The 12,408-nt window shown below is 42.6% G+C and overlaps 1 long non-coding RNA gene across 1 annotated transcript in view; it reads right to left on the bottom strand.

Moving 5' to 3' along the window:
• LOC135508763 (uncharacterized) overlaps nt 1-5,030 on the bottom strand; it is a 56,446-nt gene extending 51,416 nt beyond the window's left edge. Inside the window, exon 1 of the long non-coding RNA XR_010450856.1 lies at nt 4,665-5,030. This is a non-coding gene — a long non-coding RNA (uncharacterized LOC135508763). The remainder of the gene's footprint in view (nt 1-4,664) is intronic.
• Nucleotides 5,031-12,408: the final 7,378 nt, after the last annotated feature.

Below are 12,408 nucleotides of genomic sequence, written 5' to 3'. Positions count from 1 at the left end.
CACTTTTATACAATGGGTTACCAACATATTAAAATGATTGACATATTTTCATTAAATGCTTTATTTTGATGAATATATTTATACTATTTTATCCTTCCACAGAATATAGTCCCAACACAAATCTAGGGTTGCTCACTGGTATTTATTCTATTGGTTTGGTTGCCAGAGACACGACCCAGTTGTTCAGTCTTTTTGTTCTCTATCTAGGGCCTCGACCAAGTCGTTCGTTCTAAATGTTCCATTGCCATACTGACTGTCAACATTCTTAGCCCTTGCTTGCTAGCTAGCCAACTGTGTCTAATTTACAGTCACGTCAAACAGTGCAGAGCGCATGATGTCTGTCTCGTCCCAACTTCCGACACGTTCATTACTATGGGACAGCTGGAGATCGAATTTGATATTGAAACAATGTTGCAGATGTCGGAGAAATAGATAGCAAGGTTTATACAAATCTCCGCTATTGAAATCTATGTTAGTATAAAATACATTTGAAATAATGTCTAGATGCTTTTTATAGTAGAGATCGTTTATAACTTGCCTGGCTGGGCTGATGAGACAGATGGAACAGAGTAAATAGGCATTTTAATGTCATAGATTTAGACAGTGGTAAGTTGTGGAATAGACACCGGCTGGAATGCGCTTTTAACCAATCAGCATTCAGGATTAGACCCACCCATTGCATAAAATGCCATAATCAATGCATGATGTTTTTATCATTATTTCATTATGTGCAAAAACGTTATTACGTTACTCTATTCCAGCTCACTGCACAATCCACTGTCTCATTAACCCAGCCAGGCGATTTAGAAACTTCATATCCACTGTGAAAAGCACATAGATATAATCTCCAATTTCTTTTAAACTAGCAGTTGGTTTTCAACAGCTGAGATTTGTATAAACTGTGTTGCGTGTCTCTCTGACATTGAACATGGTTTCAACACTGAAATCCGATCTCCAGCTGTCCCAGAGTAATGAACATGTTTGGGTAGGGATTTGAACGAGAGAGACAGGCAGCTTTTCTCAGCCAGTTGAAATCATGAATCAGCATAATTTTTATGGATATATGCAAAGAAATACCAATACAAAAACACGAAACGCAGATAGTTTTCTGTCATTACAGCTTCAGATTGAAGTGATTGTTTGCAGTCGGCTAGCTCCTCCTGAACAGTGTCCTGGCGAGACAGCACATTTTCTATGCCAAGCGAAATCACGCAACATTAGCTCATTGTTATGAATGTATCCCCCCCCAAAAAATCACTAGACAGAGCTTTAAAGAAATGGAAATACAGCTACTTTGCTGTTATTCTGGCTGCACTGTTTGACATGACTGTGTTAACTGAAATTGGCAAGCTAGCAAGGAAGGGATAAGAACGTCTGGGTCGCGTTCAAATATTTAGAATACAAAGACAACGACTGGGTCGTCTCTGGCAACCAAAACGATAGAACAAACAATAAGAAAGCTTAGGTAGCAACCCTAGATTTGTGTCAGGACTATATCTTGTGAAAGGATGAAATAGTATGAATAAATTCATCAAAATAACGTTTTTAATTCAAATATGTCAATCATTATTTGAATATGTTGGTAACCCGTTGTATAAAAGTGATAATACAGTCGAAGCCGTTGTTTGGAGGATATATTGGCATAGTTTGCCATACCAATATATCCTCCTAACAGCAGCTTCTTGGGCATTATCACTTAATAATTACATTATCAGTTGCTACAGGGTGCATCCCATCACCTGGTGATATTTTTAGGGGTGTGGATTAAGGCAGATTCATTCCATAGTCTTTTAATATGTGTGTTTTGGTACTGACAACAAAAGGTGGGACAGCATGTTTCAGTGAAAGATGTTTCAAAACAAACACAACTACTAATCAGATCAGTATCTTCAAATGTAATCATATAACAACTCAAGGTGTTGTACAGAAATAATAGTGTTAAATATGGTTTTACTTTATTTAAAATAACCTTTTGGAGTCTGGGTGTGGGACAGCCACCTCTCAATAAAAATGGGTATATTAACAATGACTTTGTACTATTAATGTAACATTATTTTTGTTATTGCCTTAGAATTAATTGGAATATAGTCACGATGTAAATACATTTGCACAACTTCTTTAGAAAAACCCATATACACTGAGTGTATGTAACACCTGCTATTTCCATGACATTGACTAACCAGGTGAATCCACTTCAAATCAGTGTCGATTAAGTGGTTAAAGAAGGTTAAAGGTTAAAGAAGAGTTTGTATGTACCAGTCAGAGGGTGAATGGGCAAGACAAAGTATTTAAGTGCCTTTGAACTGAGTATGGTAGTAGGTGTCAGACATGGGAAGCATTGGAGTCAACATGGGCAAGCAACCCTGTGGAACACCTTCGCCACCTTGTAGAGTCCATGCCCCGAAGAATTGAGGCTGTTCCGAGGGCAAAAGGGGGAGCAACTCAATATCAGGAATGTGTTCCTAATATTTTGTACACTCAGTGTATATACACTACCTTTACAGGTATCTTCCAGTGACACTAGCTAGCCCAACATCCCAGTTACAGATTATACGTCATACACTGTATATGCAAAAGTATGTGGACACCCTTTCAATGTGTGGATTTGGCTATTTCAGACACCCGTTGCTGACCGGTAGTTTAAATCTAGCACACAGCAATGCCATCTCCATAGACAAACATTGGCAGTAGAATGGCCTTACTGAGGAGCTCAGTGAGTTTCTATGTGGCACCGTCATAGGATGCCACCTTTCCAACAAAGCAGTTCGTCAAATTTCTGCCCTGCAAAAGCTGCCCTGGTTAACTATAAGTGCTGTTATTGTGAAGTGGAAAAGTCTAGGAGCAACAACGGCTCAGCCGCAAAGTGGTAGGCCACGCAAGCTCACAGAACAGGACCGCCGAGTTCTGAAGCACATAGCAAAGCACATAGCATGGTGCTTCCAAACTGCCTTTGGAAGCAACGTCAACACACTAACTGTTCGTTGGTAGCTTCATGAAATTGGTTTCTATGGCCGAACAGCTGCTCACAAGCCTAAGATCATCATGCGCTATGCCAAGCGTCAGTTGGTGAGGTATGAAGATGGCCACCATTGGACTCTGGAGCAGTGGAAACACATTCTCTAGAGTGATGAATCATGCTTCACCACGAATCTGGGTTTGGCGGATGCCAGAGGAACGCTACCTACCCGAATGCATAGAGGCCAACTGTAAAGTTCGGTGGAGGAGGAAAAATGGTCTGGGCCTCTTTTTCATGTTTCGGCCTAGGCCCCTTAGTTCCAGTGAAGGGAAATCTTAATTCTACAGCATACAATGAGATTCTATACGATTCTGTGCTTCAAACTTTGTGGCAACTTTTTTTGTTTCAGCATGACACTGCCCCGTGCACAAAACGAGGTCCATATAGAAATGGTTTGTCGTGCCCTAACCTCAATCCCATCCAACACCTTTGGGATGAATTGGAACGCTGACTGCAAGCCAGGCCTAATCGCCCAACATCAGTGCCCAACCTCACTAATGCTCTTGTGGCTAAATAGAAGCAAGTCCTTTCAGCAATGTTCCAACATCTAGTGGAAATCCTTCCCAGAAGAGTGGAGGCTGTTATGGCAGCTAAGGTGGTCCAACTCCATATTAATACACATGATTTCATAATTTTGGAATTAGATGTTTGACGAGCAGGTGTCCACATACTGTTGGTTATGTAGTGTATCATAATTATTAGTTATTATAACAATCAAATAGTATCATAATAAAAAAAGCGTAGAGCTAAGGAATGTATTCATGCTGACATCATCTCACATCATTGCACCATAATTTATGGCTGGTGCTGCCTGAAAACAAACTCCGAAAGACCAAGGAGTTCATAAACCCCCTGAACCTCAGTGAAATACAAAGGCACCACAATAATAATATGAAAAAAACTATGTCAACACAATAGCATAAAATATTAATGACATTTGAATATATCAACAATAGCCTTATGGACTGCAGAATGTTATTTATATCTGATAGTCATGCAATTGAATGTATTTGTGTGTCTGTTATTGGAGACAAGGCCAGTGTTCTCTCACCCGGCAGACAATTATGTTGTCCAACCAAACTCTTCCCTGAGGGTTTCTTCCCTGGATTTCACTCAGTACAGTGTGGACTGACTCGAGAGACAGTGGTGCTGTGTCCTCTGCCTGCTGCTTCTCCTGTGTGCGTGTGTGTGTGTGTGTGTGTGTGTGTGTGTGTGTGTGTGTGTGTGTGTGTGTGTGTGTGTGTGTGTGTGTGTGTGTGTGTGTGTGTGTGTGTGTGTGTGTGTGTGTGTGTGTGTGCGCGTGCGTGTGCGTGTGCGTGTGCGTGTGCGTGTGCGTGTGTGTGTGTGTGTGTGTGTGCGTGTTTCTATTTCTGGAAGTGTGAGACGTCTGAACGTCTGACCACAAAGAGACACAGACATGCCCTGGGAGAAAGAGAGCAATGCAGCTGAGCACACACACATACACACACACACACACACACACACACACTTTAACATAGAAATGTCCATCACAAGCAACCTTAGAAACTGTGCACACGTGAATACGAGGAACACATTTGAACATTATTTTAAACTTTTCTCAGATAAATGAATATTCTGAATGCAATTAAAATAGTCGAAGTCTCCACAGTTCCAATGCACTTCCTACCTTGTTGTTTGCAGGTTGTACCTTTCAGTCGCTCTCTGTCTTTCCAACGACGTTGGTTCCTCAGATTTCTCTCCTCTTAAGATGGAAGACATACGTGTTCCAAACTCCTCTCTTCTCTCTGCACTTCTCTTTTCGATGTTTGTTCCCTTCTCTTCTTCCCCTTCTTTCTTATTCTTTCGTTCAAATCCAGTTCTGCCGTTCTCCTGCCAGGTCGACTCCTCAACCAGCTCCTAACAAAACAGTCCTGATAAACAGAGACTGAAAAAAAGAAAGAGCGAGCACAGAGAGAGCAGAGAGCACACAAAGGCCTGAGCCTGCACACACTCTGGAAGTCATCTGAAAACATAGCCAGCCACAGAGAGCAGAGCGCCCTCCTAACAGAGAGGCACACTGAAATGAACACAGATTTCTTTCCCACTGGCTAGCTCCCCTGTGTGGGACTCCAATCCTGGCTGTTCGTCCTCCTCTGTTATCCTCCCCCTCCCATCCCAGCCGCTCCAGCTCCAACCAGCGACTCTCTCGACAGAGCAGCCACCAGTGAGAGTGCAGTCAGACTTAAGTCCAGCATGTGTGTTTGTCTGCTTGTGAACATACTCTGTGTTTATGAGCATGTACTGTATACGCGCACTGCACAGGATGCTACATGTATGTGTTTTATATATGTTCTTAGATTTTTTTTCTCCATGAAATGTATGCTGTAGGCATCTTAATAATATGCACTGAAGATATGTGTGTAATACATGTGAGTCGTTCTGCATTTCTCAAAGGAGAATATGGTGTGATGTCTGGGTCTGCCTCCCTGATGGCACCCTATTCCCAATACAGTGTACTGCTTTTGACCCGGGTCCATAAGGCTCTTGTCGAAAGTAGTGCACAATACAGAGAATAGGGTGCCATTTGGGATGCAATCCTAGAAGACCTAGAAGCGCAAGACTAGTGACTATGCATTATTGGTGCAGCGTCTTACTGCCCTTCAATGTGCTTCAAGGTGATTTTTTTTTGTATGGGGGCACTGAGTTTTTCAATCTAAAAGCATTGTCATAAAAAAAGGCCTCTCCCTAATTACGAAATAGTATATTTCTCAATTCTCTTTTCCTGTTTGATTAGATGTCTCCAATAAAACCAATAAAACAATAAGGTACCTCTGTAAATATAATGTGTTCACTGGGAGTCAGGGAGCAGGTTCAGGGAGTGAATCATTTAATAAATAAACCCAACAATACAAAACACGAAACATCGCACAGACATGAAACAGAAACAATAACGACTGGGGAAGGAACCACAGGGAGTGACATATATAGGGAAAGGAACCAAAGGGAGTGACATATATAGGGAAGGAATCAAAGGGAGTGACATATATAGGTAAGGAACCAAAGGGAGTGACTTATATGGGGAAGGAACCACAGGGAGTGACATATATAGGGAAGGAACCAAAGGGAGTGACATATATAGGGAAGGAACCAAAGGGAGTGACTTATATGGGGAAGGAACCACAGGGAGTGACATATATAGGGAAGGAATCAAAGGGAGTGACTTATATAGGTAAGGAACCACAGGGAGTGACATATATAGGGAAGGAACCAAAGGGAGTGACATATATAGGGAAGGAACCAAAGGGAGTGACTTATATGGGGAAGGAACCACAGGGAGTGACATATATAGGGAAGGAATCAAAGGGAGTGACTTATATGGGGAAGGAACCACAGGGAGTGACATATATAGGGAAGGAACCAAAGGGAGTGACATATATAGGGAAGGAACCAAAGGGAGTGACTTATATAGGGAAGGAACCACAGGGAGTGACATATATAAGGAAGGAACCAAAGGGAGAGACATATATAGGGAAGGAACCAAAGGGAGTGACATATATAGGTAAGGAACCAAAGGGAGTGACTTGTATGGGGAAGGAACCAAAGGGAGTGATATATATAGGGAAGGAACCAAAGGGAGTGACATATATAGGTAAGGAACCAAAGGGAGTGACTTATATGGGGCAGGAACCAAAGGGAGTGACATATATAGGGAAGGAACCAAAGGGAGTGACATATATAGCGAAGGAACCAAAGGGAGTGACATATATAGGTAAGGAACCAAAGGGAGTGACTTATATGGGGAAGGAACCAAAGGGAGTGACATATATAGGGAAGGAACCAAAGGGAGAGACATATATAGGGAAGGAACCAAAGGGAGTGACATATATAGGGAAGGAACCAAAGGGAGAGACATATATAGGGAAGGAACCAAAGGGAGTGACATATATAGGTAAGGAACCAAAGGGAGTGACATATATAGGGAAGGAACCAAAGGAAGTGACATATATGGGGAAGGAACCAAAGGGAATGCCATATATAGGGAAGGAACCAAAGGCAATGACATATATAGGGAAGGAACCAAAGGGAGTGACATATATAGGGAAGGAACCAAAGGGAGTGACACATATAGGGAAGGAACCAAAGGGAGTGACTTATAAAGGGAAGGAACCAAAGGGAGTGACATATATAGGGAAGGAACCAAAGGGAGTGACTTATATAGGGAAGGAACCACAGGGAGTGACATATATAGGGAAGGAACCAAAGGGAGAGACATATATAGGGAAGGAACCAAAGGGAGTGACATATATAGGTAAGGAACCAAAGGGAGTGACTTGTATGGGGAAGGAACAAAAGGGAGTGACATATATAGGGAAGGAACCAAAGGGAGTGACTTATATGGGGCAGGAACCAAAGGGAGTGACATATATAGGGAAGGAACCAAAGGGAGTGACATATATAGGGAAGGAACAAAGGGAGTGACATATATAGGTAAGGAACCAAAGGGAGTGACTTATAGGGAAGGGAAGGAACAAAGGGAGTGACATATATAGGGAAGGAACCAAAGGGAGAGACATATATAGGGAAGGAACCAAAGGGAGTGACATATATAGGGAAGGAACCAAAGGGAGTGACATATATAGGGAAGGAACCAAAGGAAGTGACATATATGGGGAAGGAACCAAAGGGAATGCCATATATAGGGAAGGAACCAAAGGCAATGACATATATAGGGAAGGAACCAAAGGGAGTGACATATATAGGGAAGGAACCAAAGGGAGTGACATATATAGGGAAGGAACCAAAGGGAGTGACTTATATAGGGAAGGAACCAAAGGGAGTGACATATATAGGGAAGGAACCAAAGGGAGTGACATATATAGGGAAGGAACCAAAGGGAGTGATGGAGTGACTTATATAGGGAAGGAACCAAAGGGAGTGACATATATAGGGAAGGAACCAAAGGGAGTGACTTATATAGGGAAGGAATCAAGGGAGTGACATATATAGGGAAGGAACCAAAGGGAGAGACATATATAGGGAAGGAACCAAAGGGAGTGACATATATAGGTAAGGAACCAAAGGGAGTGACTTATATGGGGAAGGAACCAAAGGGAGTGACATATATAGCGAAGGAACCAAAGGGAGTGACATATATAGGTAAGGAACCAAAGGGAGTGACTTATATGGGGAAGGAACCAAAGGGAGTGACATATATAGGGAAGGAACCAAAGGGAGTGACATATATAGGGAAGGAACCAAAGGGAGTGACATATATGGGGAAGGAACCAAAGGTAAGGAACCAAAGGGAGTGACATATATGGGGAAGGAACAAAGGGGGAGGTAAGGAACAAAGGGAGTGATATATGGGGAAGGAACAAAGGGATGACATATATAGGGAAGGAACCAAAGGGAGAGACATATATAGGGAAGGAACCAAAGGGAGTGACATATATAGGTAAGGAACCAAAGGGAGTGACTTGTATGGGGAAGGAACCAAAGGGAGTGACATATATAGGGAAGGAACCAAAGGGAGTGACATATATAGGTAAGGAACCAAAGGGAGTGACATATATAGCGAAGGAACCAAAGGGAGTGACATATATAGGTAAGGAACCAAAGGGAGTGACTTATATGGGGCAGGAACCAAAGGGAGTGACATATATAGGGAAGGAACCAAAGGGAGTGACATATATAGCGAAGGAACAAAAGGGAGTGACATATATAGGTATGGAACCAAAGGGAGTGACATATATAGGGAAGGAACAAAAGGGAGTGACATATATAGGGAAGGAACCAAAGGAAGTGACATATATGGGGAAGGAACCAAAGGGAGTGACATATATAGGGAAGGAACCAAAGGCAATGACATATATAGGGAAGGAACCAAAGGGAGTGTCATATATAGGGAAGGAACCAAAGGGAGTGACATATATAGGGAATGAACCAAAGGGAGTGACTTATATGGGGAAGGAACCACAGGGATCGACATATAAAGTGAAGGAATCAAAGGGAGTGACTTATATAGATAAGGAACCAAAGGGAGTGACTTATATGGGGAAGGAACCACAGGGATCGACATATAAAGTGAAGGAATCAAAGGGAGTGACTTATATAGGTAAGGAACCAAAGGGAGTGACTTATATGGGGAAGGAACCACAGGGAGTGACATATATAGGGAAGGAACAAAAGGGAGTGACATATATAGGGAAGGAACCAAAGGGAGTGACTTATATAGGGAAGGAACCAAAGGGAGTGACATATATAGGGAAGGAACCAAAGGGAGTGACTTATATGGGGAAGGAACCAAAGGGAGTGACTTATATGGGGAAGGAACCAAAGGGAGTGACATATATAGGGAAGGAACCAAAGGGAGTGACATATATAGCGAAGGAACCAAAGGGAGTGACATATATAGGTAAGGAACCAAAGGGAGTGACTTATATGGGGAAGGAACCAAAGGGAGTGACATATATAGGGAAGGAACCAAAGGGAGAGAAATATATAGTGAAGGAACCAAAGGGAGTGACATATATAGGTAAGGAACCAAAGGGAGTGACATATATAGGGAAGGATCCAAAGGAAGTGACATATATGGGGAAGGAACCAAAGGGAATGCCATATATAGGGAAGGAACCAAAGGCAATGACATATATAGGGAAGGAACCAAAGGGAGTGACATATATAGGTAAGGAACCAAAGGGAGTGACATATATAGGGAAGGAACCAAAGGTAGTGACTTATATAGGGAAGGAACCAAAGGGAGTGACATATATAGGGAAGGAACCAAAGGGAGTGACTTATATAGGGAAGGAACCACAGGGAGTGACATATATAGGGAAGGAACCAAAGGGAGAGACATGTATAGGGAAGGAACCAAAGGGAGTGACATATATAGGTAAGGAACCAAAGGGAGTGACTTGTATGGGGAAGGAACCAAAGGGAGTGACATATATAGGGAAGGAACCAAAGGGAGTGACATATATAGGTAAGGAACCAAAGGGAGTGACTTATATGGGGCAGGAACCAAAGGGAGTGACATGTATAGGGAAGGAACAAAAGGGAGTGACATATATAGCGAAGGAACCAAAGGGAGTGACATATATAGGTAAGGAACCAAAGGGAGTGACTTATATGGGGAAGGAACAAAGGGAGTGACATATATAGGGAAGGAACCAAAGGGAGAGACATATATAGGGAAGGAACCAAAGGGAGTGACATATATAGGGAAGGAACCAAAGGAAGTGACATATATGGGGAAGGAACCAAAGGGAATGCCATATATAGGGAAGGAACCAAAGGCAATGACATATATAGGGAAGGAACCAAAGGGAGTGACATATATAGGTAAGGAACCAAAGGGAGTGACATATATAGGGAAGGAACCAAAGGAAGTGACATATATGGGGAAGGAACCAAAGGGAATGCCATATATAGGGAAGGAACCAAAGGCAATGACATATATAGGGAAGGAACCAAAGGGAGTGACATATATAGGGAAGGAACCAAAGGGAGTGACATATATAGGGAAGGAACCAAAGGGAGTGACTTATATAGGGAAGGAACCAAAGGGAGTGACATATATAGGGAAGGAACCAAAGGGAGTGACTTATATAGGGAAGGAACCACAGGGAGTGACATATATAGGGAAGGAACCAAAGGGAGAGACATATATAGGGACGGAACCAAAGGGAGTGACATATATAGGTAAGGAACCAAAGGGAGTGACTTGTATGGGGAAGGAACCAAAGGGAGTGACATATATAGGAAAGGAACCAAAGGGAGTGACATATATAGGTAAGGAACCAAAGGGAGTGACGTATATGGGGCAGGAACCAAAGGGAGTGACATATATAGGGAAGGAACAAAAGGGAGTGACATATATAGCGAAGGAACCAAAGGGAGTGACATATATAGGTAAGGAACCAAAGGGAGTGACTTATATGGGGAAGGAACAAAGGGAGTGACATATATAGGGAAGGAACCAAAGGGAGAGACATATATAGGGAAGGAACCAAAGGGAGTGACATATATAGGTAAGGAACCAAAGGGAGTAACATATATAGGGAAGGAACCAAAGGAAGTGACATATATGGGGAAGGAACCAAAGGGAATGCCATATATAGGGAAGGAACCAAAGGCAATGACATATATAGGGAAGGAACCAAAGGGAGTGACATATATAGGGAAGGAACCAAAGGGAGTGACATATATAGGGAAGGAACCAAAGGGAGTGACTTATATAGGGAAGGAACCAAAGGGAGTGACATATATAGGGAAGGAACCAAAGGGAGTGACATATATAGGGAAGGAACCTAAGGGAGTGACTTATATAGGGAAGGAACCAAAGGGAGTGACATATATAGGGAAGGAACCAAAGGGAGTGACTTATATAGGGAAGGAATCACAGGGAGTGACATATATAGGGAAGGAACCAAAGGGAGAGACATATATAGGGAAGGAACCAAAGGGAGTGACATATATAGGTAAGGAACCAAAGGGAGTGACTTGTATGGGGAAGGAACCAAAGGGAGTGACATATATAGGGAAGGAACCAAAGGGAGTGACATATATAGGTAAGGAACCAAAGGGAGTGACTTATATGGGGCAGGAACCAAAGGGAGTGACATATATAGGGAAGGAACCAAAGGGAGTGACATATATAGGGAAGGAACCAAAGGGAGTGACATATATAGGGAAGGAACCAAAGGGAGTGACATATATAGGGAAGGAACCAAAGGGAGTGACATATATAGGGAAGGAACCAAAGGAAGTGACATATATGGGGAAGGAACCAAAGGGAATGACATATATAGGGAAGGAACCACAGGGAGTGACATATATAGGGAAGGAAACAAAGGGAGTGACATATATAGGCAAGGAACCAAAGGGAGTGACATATATAGGGAAGGAACCAAAGGGAGTGACATATATAGGGAAGGAACCAAAGGGAATGACATATATAGGGAAGGAACTAAAGGGAGTGACATATATAGGGAAGGAACCAAAGGGAGTGACATATATAGGGAAGGAACTAAAGGGAGTGACATATATAGGGAAGGAACCAAAGGGAGTGACATATATAGGGAAGGAACCAAAGGGAGTGACATATATAGGGAAGGAACTAAAGGGAGTGACATATATAGGGAAGGAAACAAAGGGAGTGACATATATAGGGAAGGAACCAAAGGGAGTGACATATATAGGGAAGGAACCAAAGGGAGTGACATATATAGGGAAGGAACCAAAGGGAGTGACATTGTCACACTTGCTCCCGCTCTTCCCCCACCACGCTGCTCTGCATTACGCACTCCTGCCACCATCATTTACGCACACCTTCCTGGACTCACTTATCACCTGTTAATAACCTCCCCTATATTTGTCAGTTCCCCTGCTCTGTCCCCCGCTGCTGCATTGACTGCCATATGTCCGTG

The sequence above is a fragment of the Oncorhynchus masou genome, chromosome 22 (genome assembly GCF_036934945.1).
Source record: "Oncorhynchus masou masou isolate Uvic2021 chromosome 22, UVic_Omas_1.1, whole genome shotgun sequence".
NCBI lineage: Eukaryota > Metazoa > Chordata > Actinopteri > Salmoniformes > Salmonidae > Oncorhynchus > Oncorhynchus masou.
Note: the sequence above shows the minus strand (reverse complement) of the source record. Positions and strands in the feature narration are given on the sequence as shown.